Genomic DNA, 12,277 nt, shown 5'->3' on the forward strand with positions numbered 1-12,277 from the left:
GGGCGCGCGAGTTATAGTTAGCTGAACTAACTAGAACGAGGGAATTTCAATGGTTTTGTATGAGAGAAATGTCCAGCTAACAATAACATGGGTGAAACCTATGGTTTTTTCAGTGAATTTCTAAGGTTTTTAAATGCTTATTCCTAACTATAACGTGGCTGAAACCTATAGTTTTTTCAGTGAATTTCAAAGGTTTTTTAAATGCTAATTCGTAACTATAACGTGCCTGAAACCTATGGTTTTTTCAGTGAATATATATATGCTCTGGAAAACTAAACACCCACTTCCTTTACGAAGAAATGGAAAGTTTGCATCTCTACAACCACTCTAATTTTTCACCTTAGTCATCTTCCACACAATCAACACAACAACCACAAATACACACACCTACTTGCTACCATTCTTGCCTGAGCTTATCAATTAGTCTTCTTTAATTCAAATTCAAAGTGCAGGCCCTTTATTCAGCCTTCTTGGTAAGTACTACCCGTTAATAGCAGTGGGTAATTTGCACACTTCCGTCCTTTCTTGCATCTTTTCTACCACACACTGCGGCAGGTTTACAAACCCCTTGCGCCCCTTTTGCATAATTTTTCCCACAAACTTGTAAATCTGCCCTACTGTGTGTACTTTATGCACTAGCTTTCTTCCTTAAATATGGTACTAGTTTCTCTTGCTCCCACTGCGAAATCCAACACCCTATCTGTGTAATGACCTGGAAATCCAAAGATCCACTTCATTGACAATGCAGTGGGTAGTTTGCGTCTCTCCAGCCTTTCTCATTTGTCACGTTTTTCATCTTCCACTCAATCTACACATCATCCACACATACACACATCTAATTGCTGCATTCCTTAGCTGTGATTATCAACTATTCTTCTATTTTATTTTCATATTCAAAGTGCAAGCCCTTTATTGAGCCTTTTTGCTGTAACTACTTGCAGGAATTCTGCTCATACACAGAACTGTGCATAAAGACTAAGGACCTCAGTAAATTACGGTGTACCAAAACCCACCTTACTACACAAACCCCCTACCAGACTAGCAATCAGTGACTCATTGGTTCTTCGCCCTAGAACAGTGTTTCCCAAACTGTGGTCCGTGGACCCCCAGGGGTCCCTGACACATTCCCAGGGGGTCCGCAGGCAGCAGTTTTAAAAGCACTGCAAAGTATCTTGTTTAATTAGCAGTTTTCAAAGAACAATAAAAGTGTCAAGATAACAGTGATTAATTTCCCTGCTGGAGACACATGAGAGTTTTGTCCAGTGGCAGCTGTGACTGAACTAATGTAACACAGAGGGTTAATATGCCTACTGCAAAGAAGTGTACCATGCATTTAAAACAAGCATTAGAAATGCAATCGGGCTCGGATTTATTTGAGTTTGAGCTAATGGCATTGTAAATGCCAATGTCTTTTTGCCATGTGTTATGGAGTGTGTGCATGTGGTGTGTAGTGGAAGTATGTTGGTTGAATTGTAATTTTACCAATGGTGGCATGCTGTGCAAAGCTCTCACAACAGCAGGATCTGGGCTTCCGGAAAGTTTGCTGCGACTTTTGAAAGCGCTTTCGCCTCGATCACTGGCTGCCTTCCTCACCCCGCCCATGAAAACTGTTTATATGAGGTTACATCTGAAATGGGTTCACTGCCTGAGATCAGATGCCGGCCTGGTCGTTTCAAAAACTCAGGGTTAAGAAGACGGTACAAACAAATAACGTTATTATATATATGCTTCCGCGGTGTCTTCTGTCATTCGTGCCGGCGATCAAAGGCGCGCTCTAGTCTGGCCCCCCCTGCGGGGTCTTCCGTCCACATCTGGCTTCACAGCGGCCTGCACACCGCAGGCAATTTGTACTCCCTCCTCGACTTTTAATAAGCGTGACCCTGCAGGAGAAGTTTATCCAACTGTTAAATGGCGGACAGGGCCCCAGCGTGCTGTGAAACTGTCCTGATGTGCTCTGGGCAGGAATAACACCAGCGGCTCACTTATTCCTGTTTTTACTGAGATGTTACTTTATGGTCCCTTTCCCGGCCTGGCATGCAGCAGCTGCGCGCTGAGCGCTGCTGAATGGTGAACGCGCCCGGCCATCTGCATTCACTTACGGAGGCACCCTGACAGCTCCTAATTATAATTAATGTACTTCTTTGCGCGAGCACGAACGAAATATGCCCAAAATGGCGGAACAAAACTACATTTACCCTATCACTTCAAACCTATTAAAACGACAGCACAACGAACACAAATCACTGGCCAGATGACAGAACACGCAAAGGAATGTGTGGAATTTGTCTCGGCAAAAGCCCTAGGAGATACTTTTTTTTCTTCTTTAACATTAGTTCTCGAAACTCCTCCCACTTTACAGTGGGGAGGAGTCCGAGCCCTAAAAAACAGTATTTGATATGCATCGGTCAGTGGGTTACTGCTTTTGTCAGAGAGATTCTTTTGTTACAGTGCAGTTCATAAGTGACAATCGTAATCTAGCACAGTGACCAAAAAACTGTCATCAAACAGCTGCTTGCAAACTGAGAGGTACAAGTTAGTGACATGTTTTTTTTCACTCTTTTAGTATCCTGATGCTTCTAAAAAGGTTTCTTTGTGTGGAAATACATTTTTATTGTTAAAGTCAATGCTGTGTTATGTGCTGAATCCTGAGTGTGTGCTTCTCCAGACCCCACTCCTTGAGTTTGTGCTTCTCCAGACCTGTCTCTTTGGCTTAACAACACACTCTACTACTTCAGAAACGCAAGGCTGCACCAAATTTACAAGAATATGGTGCAGCCCTGCATTTCCCCTGCGCTGGCGCTACATTTAACAGGTGAAGATTGTTTATGTGCAGGAGGGTCCCCCTTCCTGCACATAAACTATCTTGATTTCATTTTCTCACTTCTATGTGTACTGCTTAATGCATCACACATGGAAGTTACAAAATGTATTTTTTTAAAAAAAGATTGTTTATGTGCAGGAAGTCTCGCCTTCCTGAACATAAACAATCCAAGGCGTTTTACAAAAACGAGGAGAAATGAAGCATTTCTCATTGTTTCGCCAAGTTAAGACCAGGTTTTCCCTGGCCTTAATTTTGGCGCTGCTTCCCATTTACGCTGCTCTTGTAAATAGGAGGCAGCGTCAAAATCAATGGGTGTCGCAGGGGAAACGCCCACCACAACACGCACTGCCCACCCCTTTCACGCCAAGCATTGTGTCAAAGAGGGTCTTATTTACAAGGGACCGTTAGGCCACGTTAAGTGGCTTAACGTTGCCTTGTAAATAAGGCAAAGCCCCTATCGCCACAGGTACATCTCAAAAAGTGATGTACCCATGGTGATAGGGGCTTGTAAATATGCCACTAAAATCATTAGTAATTTGAGTATTTGTTTTGTGTGCACACATGTGTGTTAATTTTTTCTGAATTACTGTTTTAATGTTTGAAATTTAAATCCTACAAATTCCTTGAGGGTCCCCGGCTTCCAGTTGTGACTCTATGAGGGTCCTCAGGAGTCAAAAGTTTGGGAACCACAGCCCTAGAGCAAAAACACCAATGACTAGTCAACCCAGAACATGCGACTTAGATTACATGAAGTAACGTGGATAACAATAGCACTCTTTCATTATAGTCTTACACGAGTCCAATACAAGAAGTAAATAAAGACAGGTGCAAGTTTGAAATGTTTATTTCTAACGCCAAAATCTCATGCGCATACCTTAGATAATACAACCAAACATATTATCAGAAACAAGGTTGTCAGCATTGTTACTATTCTATAAGATACAAACGGAAAAAGCATCCTATAATGCTAAAGGTAAACAAATTTAAAATATACCTACATTTCACCCTCCCTACCTAGCAGATTAGTTTATAACTACAGAAAGTCTCATAGGATTACATGGTCAGACCCATACCTCTGGTACTCAGCAGTAATAGATCACATTCAGTGCTCCACAAACTGCCAAGATACCAATGTTCTCCAACTGTGTGTAACTTTGCCTCCACAATGCATTATCAAACGCGCAAGTATCAGAGGTGGACACAACTGCATATTGTTATTGTTATTTGGTATTTATTAAGCGCATTATCACCTACAGGTCTAAGCGCTGTCAGAGAGGTCTCGACCTAGTCGTGGAGTGGATTATGTCCAGTCTTCTGTAAAAAGGACTGTTTTTATTTTTTTCCTAAATGGAAAGAGATAGTGTTCCTTCCGAAGGCTCTCCGGCAAGTTGTTTTAGATGGGGGGGATAGATGAAGAGAATGCGCTGCCGCCTTTTGTGGACAGGTTAAATCTAGGGCAGGCCAGAAAGCTAGCATCCGAGGACCGGAGTGCCCTACTGGGGGTGTATTTGGTAAGGCGGCCCTTGATGTAATTAGGTGCTCGGCCGTAGAGGGTTTTGTGTGCAATACAGAGACCCTTGAATTTAGCTCTCTGTCTGACAGGGAGCCAATGCAGCTGCTTAAGGAGGGGCAATGTATCTGTACACCTAGGAGCTTTGAAAATGAGCCTAGCGGCGTCATTCATAACCACCTGAAGTCTTGACGTTAGGTTCTCCGGGAGACCAATGTATAGGGAGTTACCATAGTCGAGGGGTGATAGTATCAAGGCGGAAACTGCAGTTCGGAGTGGGTTGAATGTAAGGATGGGGGCAAGTTTGCGCAGTTGTCACAACAGACCAGTGCATGTTCCAACCACAGCCGAGACTTGCTGGGTCATGGTAAGCTTAGCATCAATTTTAAGACTTTTTACCACTTTCGCGGATTCTGGAGATGTGCCCAGCTCTAGCGGCCAAAAGAGCTCTTTCCATGTGTTGGAGTCTGCGGTGACGGCCAGCACTTCCGTTTTGTCTGGGTTTATTTTCAATGAGTTAGCCGACATTCAATTCACCGCGAATTTTAAGATGTTTTGAAAGCGTGCATGGGCTGAGGGCACATTGTCTATCTGAATAATTATTTGGGTGTCATCGGCGTAATTATAAACTTGACATTCCAAGTGGTTTAGGGCTGCTATCAAGGGCTGGAGATAGGCATTAAAAAAAGGAGTGGGGATAATGCCGAACCCTGGGGTACACCACATGAGAGTGGGCCTGAATCGGACACAAGGTCGTTCAGTTGTGTTCTCTGTGAACGCTCCTCAAGAAAGGAGGTCAGCCAAGCCAAGGCTGTGCCCTGGATCCCCAGCTCCGAAATCCGCGACATTAGTTGGTCATGAATGCCGCGGAAAGGTCTAGTAGAACCAAGGCACAAGGTTTTTTCCTATCGGCCCTTAGTCTAAGGTCATCTAGGTCCGATAGCATCACCAAATCCGTGCTGTGGTGCACCCTGAAACCTGCCTGATTTGACTGCAGGAGGTGGTTGTTTTCAATATGGTAGGTCAGGGATTTTAGCACAAGTTGTTCAAGCACTTTAGCAAGGAACGGTAGTTGTGAGATTGGCCTGAAGTTTTTAAGATTTTTTGTGCTCGCCCCAGGTTTCTTCAAGAGTGAGATAACACGGGCTTCTTTGAAGTTGGAAGGCACTTGCCCTGTGGCGAGGGATCGATTAAGGAGTGCGAGTACCTCATTTTCAATGCTAGCATATGTATTATGGCTCGAACTTCCGAGGATCATTCTGAATAACAGACATACTATTCAAGATAACCTTGATGTTCCATGCTCTCACTATACAGACAAAACTAGCGAGGCACTTTACAAATCTAGCATACCAAATTATTCTCATATAAAACAAAATACTCAGCCTTCTCTAAACAATATCACAAGTATGTGTCACGTGCAAAGCAGAGCAGGAAAGCAAAAATAGTGTGTAAGCTTCTAATAAACCCATACTAACTTAACAGGGTGTGAGTGCAAGCCTCAGCCCCACGGCACCCTTTCTTGATCAAAGCACGTGATATAAACGTGGGCGAATTAGTAACGCAGACTCCAAGCCTAAAAAGCAGAGTCAAGTTCACATTTCCAAAAAAAAGTTATTCGCTCTTTGATAGAGAGCAGTAGCTAAATAATAAATAATACGCAGAAAAATCATAGAATCTTAATCCAACAGCATGTAAGCACAGTATGTAGCAACAGCCTCCAACAGGAAGTCATTGTTCTCATCTGAAAACATTTCAGCCATCCAATTCAATAGTGGGAATGAACATACATGTTCCTCAACGACCGGAGCCTCTATCACCATCGGAGGAAAACTCGGGTCATCTTCAATGCAACTGCGTACCAAGACCTCAAGCGCCACTGCAAAAACATTCCAACGTCCCATTATTCCATGTGTCGCTGCTAAGGCCATAATCCTGCCGCCAGAACAGAGCACGTCATGAACCACTAAAGGACTCATCAGCTGGTCATAATCTGCGTTGAGAGACACCATACTTCAGAGACACAAATCCAGGGCCCAGTCGAAATCACAGCTCAGGCAATGGAAAACAGGCTGAACGCATGTGAAAAAGGAGAATCGAAACAATAATCCATTCAGAAAGAGCCTGAAAACCTGGCTGTTCGCCAAAGTATAATCCCCCTGACTCTATTTAATAGCTTTGGCGGCTGGTCTATATGTCATGACAGCTAGTGTATTGTATACCATCTGATTACCATCTGACTACTTCCTGTTTGGGCGCCAGGATACCCGTAGGGTGACAGTTGCGCATTACAAATAATAAATACAATACAATTCAAATACAATACAATACAATAAGCTGCACTCAACGTTGCAAGGGGCAGCGCTCCATAGTAACTAAGCATTCGGTTGCGGACCAGCAACAACCGAGAAATATTGTCGTCTGCTGCAAGATGTGCATCCATTTTTAAGTAAACAAATTAATACAAGCACACCGGCAACTAATGTGACCATTAAGCACAATTCACCAAAGATTCTGGAAAAAATGGAATAAAAAAACACCGACAAGACACCAAATATAGTTTCTACAGAAGTCACAAGACCAAGTCTTATAACTTTAAAAAAGTAAGCTAACCCCCTACTCGAGGACGCATTAAAGATAGTCTAAATTAACTTCCTAAAATTCCACGGCACGTCTGTATTTAACAAAGCATACACTTCTGTGCGGGTGTTTGCTACATGAAGGACAAATGTTTCTCTAGCAGATGTTAGAGCGACCTCTTTTTGAGACAATAGCGCTCTTATACGGCTCATTTTGTTGACTCTTCTTTCAAGGTCGGAATCGACAGCCAGATGGAAACATCCAGCTTCCCATGCAGAGGAGTAAACACAACTTTTTTTATAGCAAACCACACGCTCAGTTACCGTAATCATGTAAGTGATGCCTGCTAACATCGCACAATAAACCACACAGCTGAATCGGATCTCCAATAAGTGACCACTTCTAACTATTCTCATAGCTCGCCCTGTGCTCTCGTTTGACAGTAAGAGAGTGATCGCACCATAGTTTCTACTGCTAATCATTCTCAGCATACGCTACGAATACGATAAAACGGCGATAATTTTAACACTGGTCCTTGATAATATGCCCCGAATTTCGTAGCACGCCCTGCATTGCAAAATGCGATGCAGGGCACGGAACAACGATATATTATCAACAACATAAGGCAATACATTAGCGTTGCTTTTATCGGCAGGAAACTGCAGATAAAGTGGTGATAATGGGCTTGATAATAGGCCCTTGTAAATTCCCATAGCAGCCCAGGTTCTGGTGTTAACCTGGGCTGCTATGGGAATTCACAAGGATATATTATAAAGCCCATTATCACCGCTTTATCTGCAGTTTCCTGCCAATAAAAACGGCGATAATGTATCGCCTTTTGTTGATAATATGAATGAATGAATGAATGATTACGTATTTGTATCGCGCATGGCTACCCGGAGGCATCCCAGCGCATTAGACAACGTTCATTCACCAAGATCAGACAAACAAGAGGGTTTTCAGCGACTTCCTGAAATTAAGATGGTTACTTTCCATTCTGAGATAGAGTGGAAAATTGTTCCAGAGTCTTGAGGCCTGTAGGGAGAAGCGTCTGTCACCCATACGCACTTTCCTCGTTTTTGGAATTGAGAGGAGATTCTTATTAGAGGATCTTAATTCCCGCTTAGGAAGGTAGGGGCAAAATAATGATTGTATCAGTAAGGGTGCTTTTTTGTGGATTACTTTATGGACCGTAGCCAGGGTTTTAAATTCGATCCTCTGCTGCACTGGAAGCCAATGCAATTGCGGAGTGCAGGTTTGGCAGATGTCCTTAGCGGGATGTTCAGCAGCATGCGTGCTGCACAATTCTGGACAGTCTGCAGTATCTTGATTGTCCCTTGGGGGGAGCCTAGATATACCGCATTGGAGTAATCTAGGCGTGATAAAATCAACGCCTGCACTAAAATCCTTCTGGCTTCAAAGGGAAGAAGGATGATAATCTTCCTCAGAAGCCTGATAAGTGCGTAGCATGTGGCAGCTACCTTCCGAGCTTGCACTGAAAAATTAAGAGCTGGGCCCATCCATACCCCAAGGCTCTTAATTTGGGTCTTCGGCTTGGGTGGTTGGCCCAGCTTGTCCGGCCACCAACCCTCCACTGTGGTAGGTGCCTTATATCCCAGCATCATTACCTCAGTTTTAGACCGTTAAGTTTAAGGAAGGATTCACCCATCCATTCCCGAACTTTATTAAGGCAGCTGGAGAGTCTTTCGAAAGGGGCCTCATGGGTAGATAGTGAGATGATCAATTGCGTGTCATCTGCGTATGTAACAAGTTGTAATCTCCAAGGAAGCACCGCCTCAGCCAAAGGCCTCATATAGATATTAAATAAGGTGGGGCTGAGGGATGAGCCCTGGGGTACACCGCAGTTAAGACACATTTGGGGAGAGGAAGCATCATTTTCAAAGACCACAAAGGTCCTGTCAGACAGAAAGGAGTGCAGCCACTGTAGTGCGCGGCCCGAGACACCAACTTCCTCCAGCCTGTGAAGCAGAATGGAGTGGTTCGTGGTGTCAAAGTTCACGGTTTTCTTTTTTAACCAGTAAACTTAGGTGCATATTATCAAGGACCGGTGTTATAATTATCGCCGTTTTATTGGCAAGAAACTAACGATAAAACGGCGATAATAAGCTTGATAATACGGCCTTGTTATTTCCCATAGAAGCCCATGTTAACACCAGAACATAGGCTTCTATGGGAATTAACAAGGACGTATTATCAAGCCCACCCTCCCAACATTGATAAAAAACTCCAGACACTGCAGGTACCCAGGGCTGGAAAGTCATTTTACATATCACTGCCCCAGAAAGGTGCCGTTCCCCGTGACGTGTACGGGTAGAGAGAGACAGAGAGAGAGAGAGAGAGAGCTCGAAACATACTTTTTTTTAAAAAAGACCAGAAGGGTGCCGCTCACCGAGACTGCGGGGAGTAGGACCGTAACCCCCCCGGTGCGCTCACCGAGACTGCGGGGAGTAGGACCGTAACCCCCCCCCGCATACTTCGAAATAAAACCAGAGCAGTGCCGTTCCCCAGTGCTCGGAGCACCTTACAAGCCCCCATTATGCAAAAAAATTGCCCCTGCACCGCGTACAAGTACTGCACGAGTACCCCGCCATTTTTTTTTTAGATAAAAATTGAGCCTAAAGATCCATGTAGCACCCCCTGACCAAGACTATAGGGTCAGAATGTTTCTACCCTGCCCCATTTCCTTATTTCTCAACTTTGCTTTACTGTTTTCTGGTGACTCTGCTCTCCCGACAAACAAGATGGCTGCCAACACTTCCTAGTTTGGAGTATTGACAGCCAATCAGTAAGCCTCAGTGTCTCAAATACTTCGCCATAGAATCGATCCCGCTTACTAAAAGAGGAGGCGACAGAGAGGCGTGTATGCGCAGGCTTGAAACCAAATATATTTTGGAGTTTAATTCAAAGTGGCCGGGAGGTCTTAACACCACGGAGGACCTCCACACATACCTTTGATCACTTTATGATAATGCCACATCTTAGCCATATAGTTAACACCAATATACTACAGCATACCATACTATAAGAGGAGTTGGTTCGCACCTTGCACTTTTTTGCACATATGTATTTATATTGTAATGTATTGTGCATAATTTATATATTGAGTGTGAAGTATGTGTGTGTATATATATGAATTGATTGATTTTAGCCGTCTTTTTAAATATTGGGGGAGTCTTTTTATCCTAATGTTTGTTATGATAGCTAATTTTAGTCATGTCACCAATTCCCTTTTTTATAGATTGGTTTTATGGTGTGATTTTTTCTATATGTGCTACATTGGTAATGTATGATCATATCTTGTCTTGAATACTATGACTATAACTCTGGTTGAATAGAGTTAAGATTTTCCCTACTTAAACTACCTCACTCCAGTATAACCCCCCAGCACCAGCCACTTTATCTGTATCTGCACTTTGTTTGCACGATGTCACTTTATGAAAAAAGTATATATTTTTTCTAGTTGACACAAAGCCACTTTAAATACAGGTGCAATAATATGGTTGAAGGTGAGAATGAATTAACAGAACTAAATAATATCTAGCGGTATTATATCCCCTTCTTCCGAGTTTCTAATGGCTGGAAATATGTTCATCATGAATTCATCTTTTTTTGTAGGGTCCTTATAGATAAAGTTATCTTCTTTTTTTGGATCTTCTTTTCTCTACTATCATGAAATAGTAGTGATTATTATTTTTTTTTTGTATTATGATTTAATACACGTTGGTGAGCACTGACTATGCACAGTAGTTATTAATGGACTTGATGGACAAGGTTGATATAATTTTCTCAGTACCAACTTGAAGAGTTAAAGGCATTCATGCTGATATGTATAGAATTGCAAAGCTAAAAATACTCTGCCACATGAGATTTGAAATTGCAAATGTATATATATATTTTTTCATACAATAATACTACAGGACTAATTTATGTATTTATACAGTTATCAATTCTCCTCTGTACTGGCACCTATGAGAAACCATTAGCAAATGTATTTATACATGTAGTATTTTGTTTATGTCCATCATTGGAACATGTGACTGCACGATATCACTTTAAAAAGGGCAAAAGCAATCTGTAACGCCATGTGACCAAGGCCGCTGGGACGGCCGAAACGCGTTATGACTACCTGGTTAATGGCTGAATAAACAAGATGCTGAAAAAAGTTGGTCCTTGCCTCGTGTTTCACTGAGGGAGCGCTGCTGCGAGGTATTTGCAGATATATATAAATATATATATACATATACATATATATACATACATATATATATATACATATATATATATATATATATATATATATATATATATATATATATATATATATATATATATATATATATATATATATATATATATATATATATATATATATATATATATATATATATATATATATATATATATATATATATATATATATATATATATATATATATATATATATATATTCAGCAACACAACTCCGGTATGGAAGAAGCCGTCTGACGGGCGGTCCGTGGTCAGGGCACCGGAAGCCCTGAGAACTATCACAATATTACCTCCTCCCTCGAGAAAGATCACCACGGACACCTCACATGGATTGCAGAAATTTTAATCATCCAACTGCACAGCTGTGCAGTTGGATGATTAAAATTTCTGCAATCCATGTGAGGTGTCCGTGGTGATCTTTCTCGAGGGAGGAGGTACTATTGTGATATATAGATATATATATATATATATATATATACATACATACATACATATATATACTCACCATCAGATACATATAAAATCTCACTGTTGTGTGACTCTTATGCACATACATACACAGATGCAGACATGTATTTACACACTCACAAATGTCATCAGACCGTGCGATATACAAACCCATGGGCAGCCATTCACATATGTAAGTAAAACCCACAGCCAATAAATCCAGATTAAAGTGTACACAACCCTCAACCACACATGCACATCGACTCGCAATTGTATTTGCATACTCTGTGTCTCAAAATCTATATATGCATATGCAGACACACAAAAGCACTAATCCAAGTACATAAAAAAAACACACATATAGATGTGCAGACATGCATGCACCCCCAAAGATAACTCAAGGACCATCCATACATGAACACACACTTATACACATACACCTAATCATGAACATACACACACACACATATGCACACACACACACACACTGGTACATACTCGCAGCCAGACAATGCGACCCCTGTGCACACATATACACACAATGTAAGTACTACCTTAAGGTCACAAGAGTAATTCTTGATTTTATGTATTTTAGGACGAGCCCTTGGCCAACTTCAGCCCCAATATCCAAGTTCAGTGACTCTGGTCAG

At 42.0% G+C, this 12,277-nt stretch overlaps 1 protein-coding gene across 1 annotated transcript in view; it reads right to left on the reverse strand.

The window, feature by feature from the left end:
* Positions 1 to 12,277, reverse strand: part of LOC147710218 (E3 ubiquitin-protein ligase TRIM39-like) — a 171,672-nt gene that overhangs the window by 108,051 nt on the left and 51,344 nt on the right. The window lies entirely within an intron of this gene.

This window comes from Lissotriton vulgaris, chromosome 5 (genome assembly GCF_964263255.1).
Source record: "Lissotriton vulgaris chromosome 5, aLisVul1.2, whole genome shotgun sequence".
In the NCBI taxonomy this organism is placed as follows: Eukaryota; Metazoa; Chordata; class Amphibia; order Caudata; family Salamandridae; genus Lissotriton; species Lissotriton vulgaris.